The sequence below is a fragment of the Salvelinus fontinalis genome, chromosome 26 (assembly GCF_029448725.1).
Source record: "Salvelinus fontinalis isolate EN_2023a chromosome 26, ASM2944872v1, whole genome shotgun sequence".
Lineage (NCBI taxonomy): Eukaryota > Metazoa > Chordata > Actinopteri > Salmoniformes > Salmonidae > Salvelinus > Salvelinus fontinalis.
This window is the reverse complement of record NC_074690.1, coordinates 27,691,754-27,698,201: the sequence shown is the minus strand read 5'-3', so window position 1 is coordinate 27,698,201 and position 6,448 is coordinate 27,691,754. Positions and strand designations below refer to the sequence as shown.

General features: G+C 38.8%; 1 protein-coding gene across 7 annotated transcripts in view; it reads left to right on the top strand.

Moving 5' to 3' along the window:
- Positions 1–356: 356 nt before the first annotated feature.
- The window catches only part of LOC129824037 (E3 ubiquitin-protein ligase RNF220-like), a 184,150-nt gene continuing 178,058 nt past the window's right edge, over positions 357–6,448 (top strand). The window contains exon 1 of one of the 7 annotated variants that reach the window (XM_055883310.1): positions 357–750. The gene's annotated coding sequence lies outside the window, so the exon portion shown is untranslated. The remainder of the gene's footprint in view (positions 751–6,448) is intronic. The other 6 variants (XM_055883312.1, XM_055883311.1, XM_055883313.1 and 3 more) reach the window with 6 other exon arrangements.

Below are 6,448 nucleotides of genomic sequence, written 5' to 3'. Positions count from 1 at the left end.
TTTGTGTCCTGTGCTGGACGGAGCAAAATAGGTTTTGCTTTTCATACATTTCAAACTGGCCCTGACAGTTTCAACACCTTTTCATCTGTATTTAACACAGTAGGCTAATGAATTGCTTTGCATAAGCAGCTTGTTTTGAGAGGTCACCGCGTATGGAACTTTGTCATTTCACGGCTACTGTAACGCGTGCGCTGTGCGTAATCATATCTTTGATTGGAAAAAATATCAATTATTGATGTACCTTTTGTTTAGAAGTGGACTTCATTTCCACTGGTCTCTTATACAGCGAAGACAGAAGATAATTCATTCACTGTTCACAAAGCTCACTAAAACCCACCCTGGGGAAGACGGACGGAGAGAGGGGGCTGGGGAACTGCGAATGGGGGAAAGTGGAAAGGAGAGAATGTCAGTCATTGAGCAAACCCAGCGCTGAGCGGCAGCACTGCACCTAAAACACTGTTTGCGAGCGACACATCTACCTTAGATTCAATCTCTGCTTTTTCCTCGTTATTGCTAGACTCCACGCATATTCCCTCTCTCAGCGATACATGCAACTGATACCACTCTGAACACAAGAGCTGGCACAGCCTGCCTCTCCACACAGCAACCTTGTAACGAGGTGTTAACTAGCCTACTTTCCTTTCCATGCGACTCCGTTATCTCCGGTGCTTTCGCCAGCCTGCAATTGAAAAGTTTCGGTTTTGAGGATAAACGAAATCTACGACCTTCAAAGGGATTGTTTATAACAACGTAAGTACTCCGAATGTTTAGACTGTGATTGCGTTGTGTTCTGCTCTTTTACCTTTCGGGATTTTGTTGTCGTCCAACTTTTAACGCACCACGAATCTGGCTGTAGGCTATCCGACTATTTTAAGCGTGAACTCATGTATTCATTGTCGTAGTACTTACTGATTGTGTGGTCGTCAACCCTGCCTCTTGAAATGTGAATCTTGTTTACAGTAATTGAGAATTGTATATCTTTCTTAAGACTAGCGTTTGGGATTTTATCATCAACCTATGTGATGCATGCGTTAGGCTACCCTACTTTTTCCAAAAATATGCTTTGCATTCTAACTTCTGAACCCGTTGGTATGAATCATTAGAAGCGTTTCCACAAGTTTCAAAGTCAGGGTAACTGTTAAACTTTACCTCTTGCTTTGGTCCTGGGTTAAAAATGTTACCTCATGTTTTGAACGTTGTTTTTATGCGGTCCTCTGTTCAAGTTAGGTCGGAAAAGGTATCATCACTTGTGGAAAGTACAAATCACCTGACATAATACCTCCATATAGCCAACACCTATAGTTTTACTTTAAATCGAGGTAGGCCTCTAAGTAGTTCGGAGTAGTTGTGTCCGCTACCTTAGTCAAGGCCTACAGTGGGATGCGGGGAACATGTCCAAGATGTTACAACATTGTTCCATCTAATGCGCGTGAACTACTTTTAGTCATCCAAAGAATACCGTAGAGAAATATGACTCGTCACAGATTAAAAGTCAAAGTTTTGATGTCTTTGTACAAAATCCCAATTAAGCTACCGTGTAATAAGGTGATTATAACCATACTTGCCTTTGACTATTTTAAAAACACCCATTATCTATCGTAGCCTTTAATGCTTATTAAACTAAACAAAGCCATGTTTTAAGTTAATGACCGAACAGTGGCCCTAACACTGTCTGCACAGCACCATACACAATGAACACTTCTCTCACAATTGTTTTGCTAAACCTTTGCTATTTGGAAAAGTAATATTTTAACATAATCTAAACCGTGGATTAAAATGTTAGTGAAGCATATTAGTTAATAGATGAATTTAGCCTTTTATCTAAACTTGGTAACATAATGTTTTCTCTCTCTGTGTGTGTGTGTGTTAGAGAGAGAAAGAGAGAAAGAGAGAGAGAGAGAGAGAGAGAGAGAGAGAGAGAGAGAGAGAGTACATGAATATATTTAGAGAGAGAGAGCAGGTAGCCTACGTGTTGACTAAGGTTCCGTTAAGCATCAATTATGTTCACTTTAATCCTCGGAAAGAAAAAATCCTGAAATCGAAAACTAGCCGAGAAGTATTCTGAGAGGGAGCCGAGAGAAAGAATAGGGAAACACCTGTTTACTACAGACCACTACAATTTACATCCTGCCCCAAATGACTGACTACAAGCTGGAAGGTTTCCGCTTAACCGACGAGTTGTAAACGAGTTGCTCCAAAGCGTAAGGCGTTTAGGTTAATTCACAGTTGATGAATACACAAAATATGATGTCGATCAAGTGCAGCTCGTTCTCTAACGATAAGCGGTTGATGATGCGGCATTTCTTCAGGAAAATAAACATAGAAATAATAGTTTTGGAAATAAAGAAAACAGCCTTTGACTTTCATGAGCAGTTGATAAAATATCACTCTAATTGGACTAAATACAACATTTTATAAATTTTCCATTATGTTATAATATAACGTTTTAGATATTATATAATAATTATAAAACGTTTTAAATAAAATGTAAGCTAAAAGGGAACAAGGTTAGCAAGGTGCCTTGTGTCTTTCAACAGTAGCCTAGCCTATATTTTTCATCCGTGATCCTTTTAATCTAAAATGTTTGCTTTCAAAATATAATAAATTGTCTGTGTATGTTGACATGCCAAATCATCTTTATAGCTGTTATAACGGAGGGATGCTATTGATCTATTTTTTTGTCAACTGGAAAGATTAGAGTCCTATGAGAGTCATATCCACCAGTCGACGCAGACAAAAGTTTCCATATTTTTTATGACATTATATTGACCTAATTGATATAGTCTAAGTGTGTAGGCTAGAATTGGCTGTATCGGTTTTTGAAAACTTTAACATTCTTATTTCAAATTATTATTGCCTAATTTATTCCTATAGGCCAACTCACCCGTTTTATTTTCCACTAAAACACACTTTCATCGCTTCGGTTGATTTATCAGCATAGTTTATCAGCATAGTCTCACACTTTTTTCAAACTTCCTATTTTTCTGTTAGCCTATGTTCACTTGAATTATGGACATCAAAAAGGAAGTGCTATGCCTAACGCTCTGACATGCTTTTCATTTTTTTCGCAGTAGGCCTATTTCTGCGTCTGATTATTTCTCTAATCATGGTAGGTTTTAAACAAGTAAAAAGTTAGGTTTTGGCATATGATTTAGTATGTTAGGCTAATTGATACATCATCATTTAGATGGTATGCCTGTTATGTGATGAACCTCTAAATATTAATGTGTGTGCTGTGCAAACGAATAAGGATATTTTGGTTTTTCTAAAATCATTGAGTAGCAGGTGAAATAGACACCTGCTCTTTTCACAGCGCAACAATTTGTAGAGAAGAATGAGGTTTTGAAAAATTTCCTTCACAAGTCCAGTTTTGAACCGATATTACACATGTTGGGATTGTTATCCGTATTTTTAGGCTATTTAGTCCTTATTGCTAAAGGACAATATTATGTGAATTAATCAACTTCATGTACGCCTAGAATATAGATGAATTTTCCACTTAGCCTATTGAAATGATTGGCTACTCCGTCTTTGCTTTGCGTTTCTTCACTGTGGCCTGGGAAGAGTCAAGCAAAAATCAAAGTCGATGTCGGAAGAAAAGTAACACATTATTTATTTGTTAGCGTTTCGATTTTTTCCCCCAGTCCTTCTTTTCTATCCCTTTCAGCAGCGATGTCAGCTGTTATTGCTTCCCATTGATCCTCTTGCAAAGTGAGAACTGAACTAAAATTAATGTCGAATCCAGAGCGCGGATCAATAGCTAGAGTTATTTTAATCTGGATTTGAGCGCTGTTTGGAATTTAAAAAACGGAAAGCAAGCAGGCGGAATGAAACACAGTTCGCAAATAGGATAGCTTATTATTCTCTGTGTGGTTCGAGAGCTGTTGCGAAGGAAAGGAGAAAGAATCGAAGATTTACTCAAATTAGGCTACTCTTCATATTTGATCAATAGGGAATTATTAACGTCATGATATGCATTAATATCGTAACTTGATATGCTACTGATCCTCCGTTTGGTCCAGACTTACACAAACCCAGATGACATAGATAGTAAATTAACTATGGATTACTCTATCACATCGTCTTGATGACCCTTGGTCTATTAAATCCTATCGATATATAGGCTAGGCTACTAATTCCTGGTTCTTTATCAAAAGCAGAATGGTTCCCCCTGCCACATCCCCTCCATCACGTCCCTACTAAAGTTTATATTTTGTTTTGCTAATAAACACTTGACTGAATGCTAATTTGCCATGCAGATGGTGGCATGGTATGGTAATTGAAATAAACGGTAAATAACAAGTGTTTGAACATATGGGTTTAGGATAAATATCTCGCTCATGCGCTCACGGTTTCACTGTATGCATCTTAGATTAGTTTTTGATATGCATTCATTATTCTGAATATTTTGTAGGTTGGTCAATGCCTTGTGTGGAATGTTTAATCAAACGAAGACGTTTCCCCTTCATTCATATTACATTATTCTGACACTTCCCCTTCGTTTAGCTGATTCTGTTTCCTAATACATTTTTTGGCAGTGCAAATATTACTTGAAATGTTGTTTCAAATAAGCTTGTCTGGTTTGCTTTGTTGTGCGCTCGGGCTGTACAACCATGCTGAGAACATTGTAGTGGCTAATTCGTTTCGTATTGCGATATTCAATCTGAATAATCATACACTTTATCAGTTGTATTGTTTCCTGTGTGTATGCCTATATTGTTTTCCGTCATCCGTTACATGGCAATATTTACATCACGTTGCGACTAGCCTTAGTTTAAAAAACGTTCCCTTAATTTTTTTGTGTGATTTGGAGACAAAGTTTTGATCAGTCTTGTGGATATAGCTATTTGCTGTTTATGTCTGTAGGGGACTTAACTTCAATATTCTATTCTCTTTATCATTGTATTTTGTTGCTTTCTGTCAGGAGTTTTTTTTCGAATTGAGTGTACAAATCAGGGTCTCCAATACTTAATAGCAACGACTGGTGGAGTGTGTAGCCCTGGAACTAGTTATATATGCAGGAAAATGTACTTTTATTGTTTTTTCCAATGTACACATGTGTAGGATATTACTATTATGATGTTATAAAATAAAGCATTTTTATTGACAAATAATTGCAAATTATATTGAATAATGTTCCATTTTGATTTATGTTGCCTGTTTCCATTTAGCAGCCTATTGCTAGATATTTCCAATAGCCTTTTGCAACGGTTTGACTGAATTGTATAGCAGTGTTATTGACATTGAGAACAGGAGACAGTTCAGAGTTAGGCAGTCTAATGTGATGAGGTTTGTACAATATAGTTATCAGATATTTTCTTTCTCAGATTTCACCATTTGTCAATGATCTGGATGTACATTTCAGAGCTTGGAAATAAGTTAATTTCACATCCTGCCCAGAAGGCATTATCAGTGCATTTGCTTCAATCGATTGTAGACAGATATCTTTGTGTACTTATTATCTTCCTACATCATGGCTTGGGAGTGGAAAGGCACTTGTTCCGATATGTCTGATTGACACACACACACACACGCACACGCACACGCACACGCACACACACACACACACACACACACACACACACACACACACACACACACACACACACACACACACAGAGAGAGAGAGAGAATACTATATTCATGAATTATGAAAGCGTAGTTACTTGTGTAAAGGCTTCCGTGAAGTCTTCTAAACTTCAGTTTCATCCCTATAACAGCAACCAACACTTTCCTTCAAAATCTATCATGGCACTGCTCCTGTAATGAGAAGCCTGCCGTGTTGGCTGAATTATTGTGTGGTGTTTTATATGTTGAGTTGGCCAACAAGTTGTCATAAGAAGGCTTTGGGGCAGGCCATCACTGTGATGCTCACTGTATGTTATTGAACATCCAGTGACTGGCCAGGTAGGCCAGTGGTGTCCTCGCTCTTCAGTCCAGTCCAGGGCTCACTGTCCCCAGGCTCAGCCCAAGCCCTATGCTCTGTCTCTGTCTCTCTCTCTCTCGCTGTCTCTCTCTCGCTGTCTCTCTCTCTCTCTCTCTCTCTCTCTCTCTCTCTCTCCCTCCCGCTCCCTCCCTCTCTCTTTTTCTCCCTCTCTCACTTTCTCTCTCTATTTACAAAGAGGTTGCACGGCTTCAGTGAGTGAGATGGTCAGGGGTGAGAGACAGAAAGAGAGAGAGGGCTTCTCTTTGTAGTCCACGGCTGGCTTTGGCGCCCTGGGAGCCAGACACGACACCTTGCAAATAATCTGGGCTTAGCAAGGAATTAGTTGGTTCAGGTGGGTTGTGTGTGGCAAACAGTCCATTGGCCCCTGAAATGAATAGCCTAGGCAGGTCAGGAAACATAAAAAAAATATTTTGTCTGCCATGAATCAATGTCTTTCGCCGTCCTTTTAGCTCACAAAGGCTTATTTAGAAAGTAAACCCCCTTCTCCTTTTGGCAGTTAGA